This window comes from Lissotriton helveticus, chromosome 1_1 (genome assembly GCF_964261635.1).
Source record: "Lissotriton helveticus chromosome 1_1, aLisHel1.1, whole genome shotgun sequence".
Taxonomy (NCBI): Eukaryota; Metazoa; Chordata; class Amphibia; order Caudata; family Salamandridae; genus Lissotriton; species Lissotriton helveticus.
Window position 1 is genome coordinate 1,573,675,471 of NC_136057.1, and position 13,868 is coordinate 1,573,689,338.

Sequence of the window (13,868 nt, forward strand, 5' to 3'; positions counted from 1 at the left end):
GGGCCAGGACGCACCCCTGGCGCACCCCTTTTTTCACTGGGAAGCGGGCTCTCAATTCTCCGTGCTTCCCACAACTAACTTGTGCATAGGTGTCAGTGTGAAGCCTAATAAGCACATCCAATAGGTAGGTTGGCAGGCCTAAGTCAAGCAGTACCCTCAACAACTTATCCCTCGGGACCAGATCAAATGCTGACCGTAGGTCAACAAAGATGAGGTAGAGTCTGCCAACCTCCACATTCACCGTTTTCCAGTACAAAACCTGGAGTCTAAATATCTGGTCCAAGGTCGAGATACTCGTTCTAAAGCCGGCCTGGAGGGGATCTCGTTTTCCTCTATCCAGACCTGAAGTCTATCTAAAAGAATCCGTCCCATCAGTTGTTTTTTTTTGGTTTTTTTTTTGTTTTGTTTTTTAAATCTTTTTATTGAAAGTAATAAACAAACAAGGCAAAAAAATACAGTACAATAGGATATCAGTCCGAGCGAGGAAGGAGGAGCAAAAAGAACTATACAGTAAATTATAGAATTCCTGTCAGGGAGGGGAAGCAGGGGAGAGACAAAATCCAGATCAGTTACATACATTACATTACAGGGAATGGTGGGTCAGGGGGAAAGTGGAAGTTCAGGGACATCCAAAAGGGGGGGGGTGCAAATGTCTCCACGGTAAGTGTTCCATTGACCCCAGACCTTACCCCACTTCCTGGGTCTCCCCCGTGCCACATAGACCGTCTTCTCCCGAAACATGCACCAATCCATGTTCTCCATCCAAGCCTCGACCGTGGGTGGCCTCAGGGAGCCCCACAGCTGTGCAATGTCTCTCTTAGCCACCATATTTCCCAGGGTTGCCCACTGGGTCTGTGCGACATTATAGTCAGTTGGTTCCCAAACATTCAGGAGACAACGTCTAGCCTCAGGCTGTAGAGCAACACCGGTAGCCTCCCCCATCTTATTGTGTACCCCACTCCAGAAGGCAGCAACTATGGGACATTCCCAAATTATATGCAGAAAAGTCCTGAGCAGCCCACAACCACGCTTACAAAGGCCATCCTCTGAATAACCCATTTTAATCAAACGGGGGCCAGTCACATAGACTCTGTGCAGAATTTTAAGTTGCACCAGCCGGAGAAGGGCTTGAATCGCGACCTCCTTAGGAGATGAGATCGCGGACTGCCAATCCTCATCGTCTAATTCAAGACCATCTCGGGTCCATGCGCCCCGGAGGAGCACCAACAAGTCAGTCCTGTCATTTATTAGCTTTTTGTAGATCAAGGAGATAGTACTGTCCGGCATATGACCGTCCAGTATTCTATCCTCAAGCGGAGAGGACTCAGGAATGGCTGCACTCTAGGAAAAAAACGACCGCAAGGCATGACGGACCTTGGCATATCGAAAATATTCCCTGTCACTCAGTTGGAACTCGACTTGCAATTCCTCAAAAGTTTTAAACTTGCCTTTGACCCAGAGGTCACTCACCTTACTAATCCCAATCATATCCCATTTCTCAAATCCTTTTAATTTCCACAAGCTACCCCGCTTCTCGGAAGCAAAAAGCGGAGTCGCCCGAGTCAGTCGATCTTTCCAACCCATTGCACTGTTTGCGCAGTTCCATATACGTACCGCAATCTTTGTGGGCCCCGAGAGTTTCCCTCCATCTAGTCTGGAATAAAGCGCTCTATAATAATCGCCCCCCGGCAACAACCACCTATACATTGCAAACGTAGGGTTCAATCCGGGGCCATACATACCATGATTAATGGCCCCCAACTGAGACGCCCAGTAATACCGTTTGATGTCAGGGAGAGCGATACCACCATCATACTATGGAAGCGTCAACTTGGCGAGGGCGATACGCGAACGCCCATCCCAAATCAACCTCCTCTGGAGACCTTCAATAGCCCGAAAATAGCTCGCGGGGATTACATCAAAGGTGTTCTGAAGAGCATATAAAAAGCGTGGCAATGACATCACCTTAAAAAGCGCCGCACGGCCGAGTGGCGAAAGCGGAAGCTTGCGCCAGCGTCCCACGTCCAGCTTCAACCGGTTTAGTGGCGGGAGCAAATTCTGTTTATGTCAGACAGTCGGGTTCAACGATATATACACCCCAAGATACTTAAAACCTGTATGTGTAACCTGGATGGGACAACCGCGCGGCAAAAGAGGGACATCACCCGAGAGGACATATAAGTAAGATTTCATCCAGTTGATGACTAGGCCTGAATTTCTACCAAAGAATGTGAGGACATCAGACAAAACAATTAACGACTTCCTGGGCGACGTCAGGTACAACAATATATCGTCCGCATAGAGCGAAATACGATCTTCAAAGTCTGGGGCCCACTGAATACCCTTCATCGACGGTTCCCATCTAATCCACGCAGCAAGGGGCTCAAGAGCAAGGGCAAATAAAAGCGGAGACAATGGACAACCCTGTCTCGTACCTCTTCCAAGAACGAAGGGCTTAGAGACTTGACCATTTACCACAACCTGAGCCAACGGATCCTCATAGAGTAGCTTGACCCAGCTAATAAAGCCAGGACAAAACCAAACTTGGCCAATACAGCCCACAAATATGGCCACTCCACAGTATCAAAAGCCATAGTGGCATCCAAGGAGGCCAAGATGGCCGGTTCACTCAATGACGAAGTCCTCGCGAAAACGCCATGCAAGCGCCGCAGATTCAGGGCCGTATTCCGATGAGGGATGAAACCGGATTGATCAGGATGAATCAAGTTACTAATCACCTTTATTAAACGATTAGCCAACAATTTAGCGAGAATATCGGCCTATAAGAGGCACAGCGGTCCCTCGGCTTCCCTTCCTTATGAATCACCACTATGGTCGCAAGACGCTGATCAAGGGGGAGGGAGCCTATATCTCGCGACTCCAGGAACATGTCACGAAGATACGGGGCTACTGTATCGGGGCGTAGTTTATAAAGTTCAATGGGGAGACCATTAGGGCCCATTGCCTTTCCCGAACGAATAGAACGAATAGCAAGAGCTACCTCATCCGCTGTTATTACGGCATCCAGCGACTCTCTATCCGAGTCAGACATTGTTCCTAAAATTAATTATTCTACAGTCCCCCATAATATTTTTTTTGTGGCCCCACCCAATCCACTCGTCTTGCGAACAAAATGTCGCCTGATACCTGAGTGGGAAGAGGCCTGTTGTGGTTGAGCCAATGAATACACTTGTTTTTAAGCTCACTGTATACCTCCCTTTTTCCCTGACCCAACACTGGAACCCCAGCAAGCACCACCACATAGGGTACAGACTCTGGAGGGAGATCCATACATAATTGTCCTTTTGTTGTTACATCACAATGCATATTACTGATTACTCGAGGTTGTTGGTTCTCAGCCCCGCTACCACCCCCATTCTCCACACTTCTACTCGTTACTATATTATTAGTCGCAGCCATGACACTAGGTGGAGGTAGGGGAACGTTAGGTAGTGCAGAGGGGGGAGGTAAGTCAACTATGTTATTCGTGGTGGACGTGGCAATGTATTGGCCATCTTCATTGGTTGGCCTGGAGAGCCTCTCTTGATTTCCATTGCCCCCTTTGTCCCTGTTTCCATCCTGTGACTGGGCAGGAACAGACAGTAGTTCAAGGCGCGAAAGTCTATTTTCTATCGGATTGAGTCTATCGTACAGGGGGAGGCATGTCTTAGTAAAAATAAGTTCCAATTTGGACCAAAAATCTATTCCAAACTCAGTAGGACACACAACACTAGGGCTTGGTGTGGGTACAATCGCTTGGGCACTAGGCTGGCATGTGGCGGGGCTATTTGGAATTCTTGTTGTTGAATTTTCCCCCACGTTGCTACATTTCTGTATTTTCGCTTTCCTGCTTTTCAGCAGGGCTCCTCCATGCTTCATTTTAGGGATTCGATCTACTGCAGGAGGAATAGCACCCTCTTTAGAACTGTGAGCAGATCGCGTTTTCGGTCTCGGGATTGCTGGTCCACGGTGCTCACCGTTATGGTCAGGGACACAGCGGGCAACTGGTGTAAGATCCGTAGTAGCAGAGGAAACGGGCGAGCCTTCATCGACTTGTAATAACTGGCTCCCCTCTCCGTTGCCCCTAGTAAGGCAGCATTTGTGACTTGTTGGTTGTTAGGGGATGGCGCCTGGGCCAACCTGCCCATAGACGACCGTTTATCAAATGCAGGATCCAGGGATAACCTCCTTTCAGTCAGTTCTATTTCGAATGCCAACACAGAAGAGGCCCTCGTAAGAAATTGGTCCAAAGTGCACGCTATTGACCCTCCAGTGGTAGTCTTCCTGCCCTTCCCTGCCTTTCAAAGTGGCTATCACTGCAAGGATTTGAAGAACAGTTGCACCTTTACTCACTTGCAGTAGTATTAACAAAAAGGATGAAATTTAGAAATGGCGGACTTTCATTCAGGTACTAACCTTTGTTTTGCAGATGTAAAGAGGGGGGCCCCGTCCCGTCCTCAATCGTCCTCGAACGGGCTCAAACGGGCTCGCCCGGCGCGTGCCCGCACGTGTTCCGCAAGTTGGGTGTGAGGGTCAGTCATATACAAACAAGGGGAGTGGCCAAATATGCCTCAGGGGTCCCAGGCGCAGGGCTGCTGGGACACGTAGTCCTCGCGGCGATCTGGCAGGCGGGGAACAATGTGCCAGTATCCCTCAATTTTCTCAGTTCGTTCAATCCTCATTGTTCTCACAGAAAGCAGGGCTGCATGGAATACAGCGCAGCAGTGACCCACGATGGTTTCCTCTGAACGAAGTGGCACCCGCGAAGTGGCATCCGCGAAGCGGCACCCGCGAAGTGGGTGCGGCGAGAGGTTAAGAGCCTGCAGTGCTAATGTGCCTCAGGTGTCCCAGGCGCAGGGCTGCTGGGACACGTAGTCCTCCCGGCGATCCGGCAGGCGGGGAACAATGTGGCAGTTTCCCTCAGTTTGCCCAGTTCGTTTAATCCTCGTTGTCCTCACAGAAAGCAGGGCTGCATGGAATACAGCGCAGCAGTGACCCACGATGGTTTCCTCTCAACGAAGCGGCACCCGTGAAGCGGGTGTGGTGAGAGGTTAAGAGCCTACAGTGCTAATGTGCCTTAGGTGTCCCAGGCGCAGGGCTGCTGGGACACGTAGTCCTCGCGGCGATCCGGCAGGCGGGGAACAATGTGGCAGTTTCCCTCAGTTTGCCCAGTTCGTTCAATCCTCGTTGTCCTCACAGAAAGCAGGGCTGCATGGAATACAGCGCAGCAGTGACCCACGATGGTTTCCTCTCAACGAAGCGGCACCCGTGAAGCGGGTGTGGCGAGAGGTAAAGAGTCTGCAGTGCTAATGTGTCTCAGGTGTCCCAGGCGCAGGGCTGCTGGGACACGTAGTACTCGCGGCGATCCAGCAGGCGGAGAACAATGTGGCAGTTTCCCTCAGTTTGCCCAGTTCGTTCAATCCTCGTTGTCCTCACAGAAAGCAGGGCCGCATGGAATACATAATGGTTTCCTCTCAACGAAGCGGCACAATTTGTGATTCTCTAAGCACATGTTCCAAGCATTTTTTAATACAAACTGTGCATTTAGGAAATGCTATTACCATTGACTCCAAGACGATGGTAACATATGCAGTGTTTAAAAATGCACAAAGAGGGCATTTTTAAAAGTGCTTTGCAGGATAAACATCACCCTATGCTTTAGGCCCTCGCGTACCCTTGGTTTTGCATTACCTAATTTGTGATTACCAATTAGGTCAAAGCAAATTAGGTACTGCAAAACCATTCGCACCCATGGGCCTGGCCCATAAGTACGACTGGAGTTGTATAATTAATAGCGATTACCTATCCGCGATTGCGACTCTGTAGGAATCGCTATTAGGTCTTCACTATTTTCCTACATATCATTTTGCATTCCTTAAATAGTGATTACCTAAAATTCACTATTTAGGGAATGCAAAATGGATTTTTGATACATGTGGCCCCAAGTCTTGGCTGAACTGCAGGGGATCACTTTGCGAGAAAGAAAGGTTGGCGCTGCATTATAAAAGGTTCATTTGCTGGTGCTTCCCGTTTAGTGACTCAGGGACTGGTTTCAACTCTTACAGTATGACGTTTGAACTGAAACACTCATGCAGTAGTTTTGGATCAGGAAGCTGACACTTCATTGTATGCTTCATTTTGTTCTATACTTGAAATTATAAAAGTAAACTTCAATCGGCTTTCATGAAACACCTTACAATCGCACAAGGGGGCGCTCTAATACAAGGATTTGTCCAGAATTTACTTTAATAGAAGAACCTACAGCGTGTATCTTTTTCTTATGTTAACTTTTAAAGTAGCATTATTTTGATATTTACTGAACGCTTTATTTTCAGCGCCAAGCCTCTGGTCGGGAAAGACTTGCCCATGGCTGCTTTTACTCCGTTGGTGGAGCATGGTCATGGCAAAGGCGTGGTTCAAACGTTATAGATGCCATCAAACCGGTTCGGGAAGGAGAAACTTTCTAATGTGAAATATGGCTTTATTTGAGCTGTTTCCCGCCTGTCATTGCCTCTTTTTCAACAGAGGTTAATGGCGCAAATACATTCCCCCAATTTATTTTTCAAAATCTCCCACTTTCCTATTCTATAATGATTATGCCATGCGTGACATTTCCATAATTTCAGTGTAATTATGAGTGACATTTCAAAGATTATAAGTGACACTTTTTCACAAGCAAAATGAAGCAGTGAAGACGAGGGAAACATATATATATATATTAGAAATTATACCGGAGAGTGAGGCTGAGGAACGCATAGGTAACAGCCAGGCTGTGTTTTAATATGTAATACAAGTTTAGCAGCCTCAATTCCAGGGGTTTAAGTGGGATGAAAAAACTTGGGGGCGGGTGTCTCTCAAATGTAATTAAGGGTGTAGATTATAAACACGCAATGAGAAAAACTGTGTTGGCATATTGTGCCGCCCGACTAGTATTTTGCGGCTTCTGTCATTGCATCCAGATATATAATACAACAAGTAACATTACTGCTACAACAAGTCAGGACTATTTAGCTTTGTCAATGCTTATTAGTTGCACAGGATAAATAAACAACAACTACAGCTTTGTTGTAAATAACATTGAAAATGTTTCCGTTGTGACATGGTGAGACTGTGAAAGAAACATAGCGAGTATCTTTGATGTTACATCAATGTCAGTGAAGGGTGTTATTGCTGTAGAGTTAAGATTTTTTTCCTGCTGACGGTAAGGGCAATAATGGAGAGCCCGATAGTGACTCATCTCGGCATCTGCTTTTCGTTTCGATAACTTTATTTCGGTCACAAAGTACCATAAAAGTGCAGATAAAATATATACATTACACAAGGTAAATTAATTAAATAACATATATAAAGTGCAAGTTCAATCCCCATCATATATGTACACATTAGCCACAAGGTTAAAACTAAGAAGTAATGCATCATAAAAACGAATTAAACAATGATTAGTTATCGAAAAAGTTAAAACACTGTTTAGGCGAATATTCCTGTTGACAATTAAATTATTCAAGAAATTTCCTACGACTATGCCACATACTATTTAAAAAACGCGAGACAGCAAAGGTAATGGGGGATGGGTGTCATACCTTAGAACTCTAAAGGCTTGAGCACACTGTCTGAAGCCTAGGTTTCTACAGATCGGAGTCAGCCAGTACTTCCGTGTGGGCTGATAAGCTGGACAAAAGAAGAAGACATGAGTGTCATCTTCAAGACTGTGTTTGCATGCAGGTCATTCAGTATTCTTCATACTATCCCATCTACTAGTAAATGCCCTAAGCGGAAGACTACCAATCCTGAACTGCATATAGTGTTTCCTCGCCAGTGGTGGATAGATCAAGTCTAGAAAATCCTCCTGTCTGTAATCTACTTTTACCTGAAGGAACTCTATTGTTAATCTTCCCATTGTAGAACTCGCATGCAAGGACAATAGGTTATATTGCCTGAAGTGATAGACCAGATCAGCCCTAGATATTACTGGGCAAGTTGCATCTGGAGTTTCCAAGAGCTCATACTTGCGAATCCTGGTACAGATTGCCTTGATTTGTACTAGTCACGGAATTTTCTTTGTTCTTAGTGCAGCCCAGACCTCACAGAATTCATTTTTGTAGGAAGCTAGTTCAGGAACTGACCATAATCTTCTCCAGTATGTCAGTGTCCGTAAAGCTGCTTCCTCCTCGATCGGAGATAACCCTAGGTCCATACAGACAGGCACTAGCGGTGTACTCACTGGAAGGCCCAGTATGTTCTTCATAAACGTGTGTTCTGCCTTCATGAGGTTAGATCGCCTACGGTGTCCCCAAAGTTCCGCCCCATACATAGTAGCCGCTCTAGCTTGAAGTTTGTAGATTTCTATAACAGGGGCAGCTGGTTTAATTTCAGTAACTCTATGCACTTTCAGGATCCCTCCGCCACTTGTGCTAATCTAAGTGCAGTTTTTGCTAACTGGGCATCCCAATCAAAGTGTTCCATGAGGGCAATACCTAGGTACTCAAACGTTTTTACTCGTTCAAGTGGGAGTCCCTCCAGGAGTGGATTTGGCCGAGTCTGCCTAGGAGGATTGAAAATCACAAATTTAGTCTTAGCTAAATTTATTTCTAGACCTCTCGAAACACAAAAATCAGCAAAGCCGTCCAGGGTTCGTTGGATGCCTGTTGAAGTTTTGGACAACAACAAAGTGTCGTCCGCAAACATCAATGCAGGCACCCTACCAGAGACCAGCCTCGGTGCATCAGTATCCTCAACTCTAAGAAGGTGGTCTATAAGCCCATTTATATATAGACTGAATAGGATAGGGGCAGGACGCACCCCTGGCGCACCCCCTGTTTCACTGGGAAGCGGGCTGTCAATTCTCCGTGCTTCCCACACCTAACTCCATAGGTGTCAGTGTGAAGCCTAATCAGCACATCCAATAGGTAGGTTGGCAGGCCTAAGTCAAGCAGTACCCTCCACAACTTATCCCTCGGGACCAAATCAAATGCTGACCGTTGGTCAACAAAGATGAGGTAGAGTCTGCCAACCTCCACATTCACCGTTTTCCAGTAAAAAACCTGGAGTCTAAATATCTGGTCCAAGGTCGAGATACTCGTTCTAAAGCCGGCCTGGAGGGGATCTCGTTTTCCTCTATCCAGACCTGAAGTCTATCTAAAAGAATCCGTCCCATCAGTTTTTGAGTAGTATCTATCAAACTGATGGTTGTATGTCAATACAACGTGGTGTTTACACCGCACTACCATTACAACGCTGGTTTTACAACGCAAGTCGTTACCACGACTTGTGCTGTAGGGTGCTGGACTTAAGAATAGTAAGATTTACTATTCCAACACCAGCCTACGTACAGTAGGGAAGGTGTTGGAATAGTAAATCTACTATTCCTTAGCCTAGAGCGCCCTCCAGCGCAAGTCGTGGTAACGACTTGCGTTGTAAAACCAGCATTGTAATGGTAGTGCGGTGTAAACACCACGTCGTAATGGATGTTCCCCAAACTGATAGGCCTGTAGTTTGACGGCACAAGGGGACAAACTTTTTTGTGGATGGGGACTATTTCTGCTCCACGCCAGGTATCCGGTGGGTCCATGCCCTTTAATATGGTATTAAAGAGAACACCCAGGTATATTGCCCACATTTTCAGTTCAGACCGAAATAGGTCCCCCGGGAGCTTGTCTAGACTGGTGCCTTACTGGGTAAAAGTTTAGCAATGGCGGCTTCGACCTCAGATGCAGTAATATCCCAGGCCCCCTCCAATCGATGCTCATGGGGGAGGCTGGGGATTTGGGTTGAGGAACTGTCTGAGTATGCATACAAGGCTCCGAAATGGTCTTCCCAGACGATTGCGGCTATATTGGGTTCAATCGCTCATCTGCCTTCACTCCCCCCAGAACTAACGATTGCCCAAAAGGATTTCGAGCACTTACACTTAAGTGCAATTCTAAGATCCTCCCATTTATTGGCTTCCCCATTCTTTCTTTCCCCTTTGAATAGCCTGTTCAAATCTATGCCGCCATTGCTTGGTCCTTATCTGGTCCTTTGCTTTTACAGCGAGTAACAAATCTTTTTTAGCATTCCGGCAACTGGGGTCGAACCAGGGATGGGTGGGGACAGGTCTTGCCTTTTTACTTCCTTCCAGATAAAACACATCAAACAGTTTAGAGACCAACTGTTTGTGTATTTCCAGGGGCTTATCATCCAATCCGAGTGGCATATCCCTAGCCCCAACCTAGCCAATTTCTCTTAGATGTGGTATTACCTGTTGATATATAAATGCAAGTCTTTTTGGGGTACCCTGTATATGTGGCCATTTGGATCTCCGCCAGTTGTTGGTTAACGAAAGGGGATATTGTACTGGGTTGGTCACCATTGCCGGGTTAGACAGGCCCAGACTCCCTGGTTTAAGTGTCATAACCAGGGCATTGTGATCACTGTCTTTCCTTGGGTGTATTTGGAAATCCAGAACCATATCCCAGGTTCTGGGTTCAATTAAAATCTAGACTATGAGGGAATTTTGCCCATCTCTATTAAAAGTTGGTCGGCCTGATCTATCCGATTTTGTCGTACCGTTGCACGCCCTCAAGGAAGATGAAAGGGTGAACGAGTTTATTTGGAGGACCAACGGCGTCCATGCTCTAACTGGAGAGATCTGTGGTTCGGGAATACGCCAATACTGGTCCTCGTCAGATAAGCCATCTATACTTGCGTTGGTAAGGGGCTCGAACTGACATTTAAAGTCACCACCCACTATTAGAACAACTGCTGGCTCAAGGGTCGTAATGAACTGCCTCAGTTGGTCGATTACTCCAGATTCATGCCCACTCTGCGTAGGCCTCGAGTAGATGTTAAATAGGGCGATTTGTGTAGAATCTGGAAGCGTTAGGAGGACACATTGTACGTCAGGGGAGTTGGTTGGTATTTGGGCTGCTTTAGTACCCAGATGAGTGCCTACCCATATACTAAGACCCCCCGATGGTCTGCCCCTGCCCTTCGTTGTAGTAAGTATACTGAAAGTGGCAAAACCACCCCTCAAGTTCTCTTCCAATGCCCAGGTCTCCTGCATTAGGCAAATGTCACATTTCTCTACAAACCCCATTCTGGGCATGCTAATTTACTTTTAATCCCAGCCGAATTCCAGGAGCGAATTTTTATATTATCACTATTCTCCCCCCCCCCCCAAAGATTCCCCCTGTGCCCCAGTGCAACCGTTTTCCCCCGCAAATGGGCCTACGAGGAATTTCTCCCCCCCCCCCGCCGCAGTTTTGCGCCTTATCCCCCATATCTCTGTCGTGGGCCCTTCTTGTTTCCAGCAGGACTATACCACAGCTATCCTTCTCCTGAATTGCTGGAGTCAGGACTGCATGCAGTGCACCCCCAAGTTTGCCTCCCCTGGCCCCCATTGTCGTTACCCCTGGTTACCTCCAGTTGGCACATACCCCCTGGTGACTAGGTGTAAGGGTAGGGCGGTCATTTGCGTCAAAAACTTTTCCAACTACTAACGGGCCCTGGTCATCAGCGAGCAGAAAAAAGGACAAATAGCTCCTTGGCCATCAATCAATTTCGTCCAGAACACTGTATCTGTTGTGTTGGGGGAACATTGCCAATATGAGGGTATGAATGTTGCCTCCCTTCCAATTTGCAGGCCCAACATGCGCACTAGAACCAAAAGTATCCCGAAACCCCCGGAGTGATCTCCTCTGTGCGAACTAAAATCCGTATGTGTAGCAGGATAAAAGTAGGTATGGGGAAGGGAACGAATTAGCGTTTCTGAGCGTGCTGGAACCCAATTACAAATGTGTTCAACAGCCCAACTGTTCCTAAAATTAATTATTATACAGTCCCCCATAATATTTTTTTTTCGTGGCCCCACACAATCCACTCGTCTTGCGAACAAAATTTTGCCTGATACCTGAGTGGGAAGAGGCCTGTTGTGGTTGAGCCAATGAATACACTTGTTTTTAAGCTCACTGTATACCTTCCTTTTTTCCTGAACCAACACTGGAACCCCAGCAAGCACCACCACATACGGTACAGACTCTGGAGGAAGATCTATACATAATAGTCCTTTTGTTGTTACATCACAATGCATATTACTGATTACTCGAGGTGATTGGTTCTCAGCCCCACTACCATCCCCATTCTCCACACTTCTACTCATTACTATATTAATAGTCGCAGCCATGACACTAGGTGGAGGTAGGGGAACGTTAGGTAGTGCAGAGGGGGGAGGTAAGCCAACTATGTTATTCATGGTGGACGTGGCAATGTATTGGCCATCTTCATTGGCTGGCCTGGTCAGCCTCTCTTGATTTCCATTGCCCCCTTTGTCCCTGTTTCCATCCTGTGACTGGGCAGGAACAGACAGTAGTTCAAGGCGCGAAAGTCTATTCTCTATCGAATTGAGTCTATCGTACAGAGGGAGGCATGTCTTAGTAAACATAAGTTACAATTTGGACCACAAATCTATTCCAAACTCAGTAGGACACACAACACTAGGGCTTGGTGTGGGTACAATCGCTTGGGCACTAGGCTGGCATGTGGCGGGGCTATTTGGAATTCTTGTTGTTGAATTTTCCCCCACGAATGCTACATTTCTGGATTTTTGCTTTCCTGCTTTTCAGCGGGGCTCCTCCACGCTTCCTTTTAAGGATTCGATCTACTGCAGGAGGTATAGCACCCTCTTTAGAACTGTGAGCAGATCGTGTTTTCGGTCTCGGGGTTGCTGGTCCACGGTGCTCACCGTTATGGTCAGGGACACAGCGGGCAACTGGTGTAAGGTCCGTAGTAGCAGAGGAAACGGGCGAGCCTTCATCGACTTGTAATAACTGGCTCCCCTCTCCGTTGCTCCCTAGTAAGGCAGCATTTGTGACTTGTTGGTTGTTAGGCGACGGCGCCTGGGCCTACCTGCCCGTAGACGACCGTTTATCAAATGCAGGATCCAGGGATAACCTCCTGTCAGTCAGTTCTATTTCGAATGCCAACACAGAAGAGCCCCTCGTAAGAAATTGGTCCAAAGTGCCCGCTATTGACCCTCCAGTAGTAGTCTTCCTGCCCTTCCCTGCCTTAAAAGTGGCCATCACTGCAAGGATTTGAAGAACAGTTGCACCTTTAGTCACTTGCAGTAGTATTAACAAAAAGGATGAAATTTAGAAATGGCGGACTTTCATCCAGGTACTAACCTTTGTTTTGCAAATGTGAAGAAGGGGGCCCTGTCCCGTCCTCAATCGTCCTCGAACGGGCTCAAACGAGCCCGCCCTTGGCCCGGCGCGCACCCGCGCGCGTTCCGCGAGGCGGGTGTGAGGGTCAGTCATATACAAACAAGGGGAGTGGCAAAATATGCCTCAGGTGTCCCAGGCGCAGGGCTGCTGGGACACGTAGTCCTCGCGGCGATCCGGCAGGCGTTGAACAATGTGGCGGTTCCCCTCAGTTTGCCCAGTTCGTTCAATTCTCCTTGTCTTCGCAGAAAGCAGGGCTGCATGGAATACAGTGCAGCAGTGACCCACGATGGTTTCCTCTCAATGAGGTGCGGCGAGAGGTTAAAAGCCTGCAGTGCTAATGTGCCTCAGGTGTCCCAGGCGCAGGGCTGCTGGGACACGTAGTCCTCGCGGCGATCCGGCAGGCGGGGAACAATGTGGCAGTTTCCCTCAGTTTGCCCAGTTCGTTCAATCCTCGTTGTCCTCACAGAAAGCAGGGCTGCGTGGAATACAGCGCAGCAGTGACCCACGATGGTTTCCTCTCAACGAAGCGTCACCCGCGAAGCGTTACCCACGAAGCGGGTGCGGCGAGAGGTTAAGAGCCTGCAGTGCTAATGCGCCTCAGGTGTCCCAGGTGCAGGGCTGGTGGTACACGTAGTCCTTGTGGCGATCCGGCAGGCAGGGAACAATGTGGCA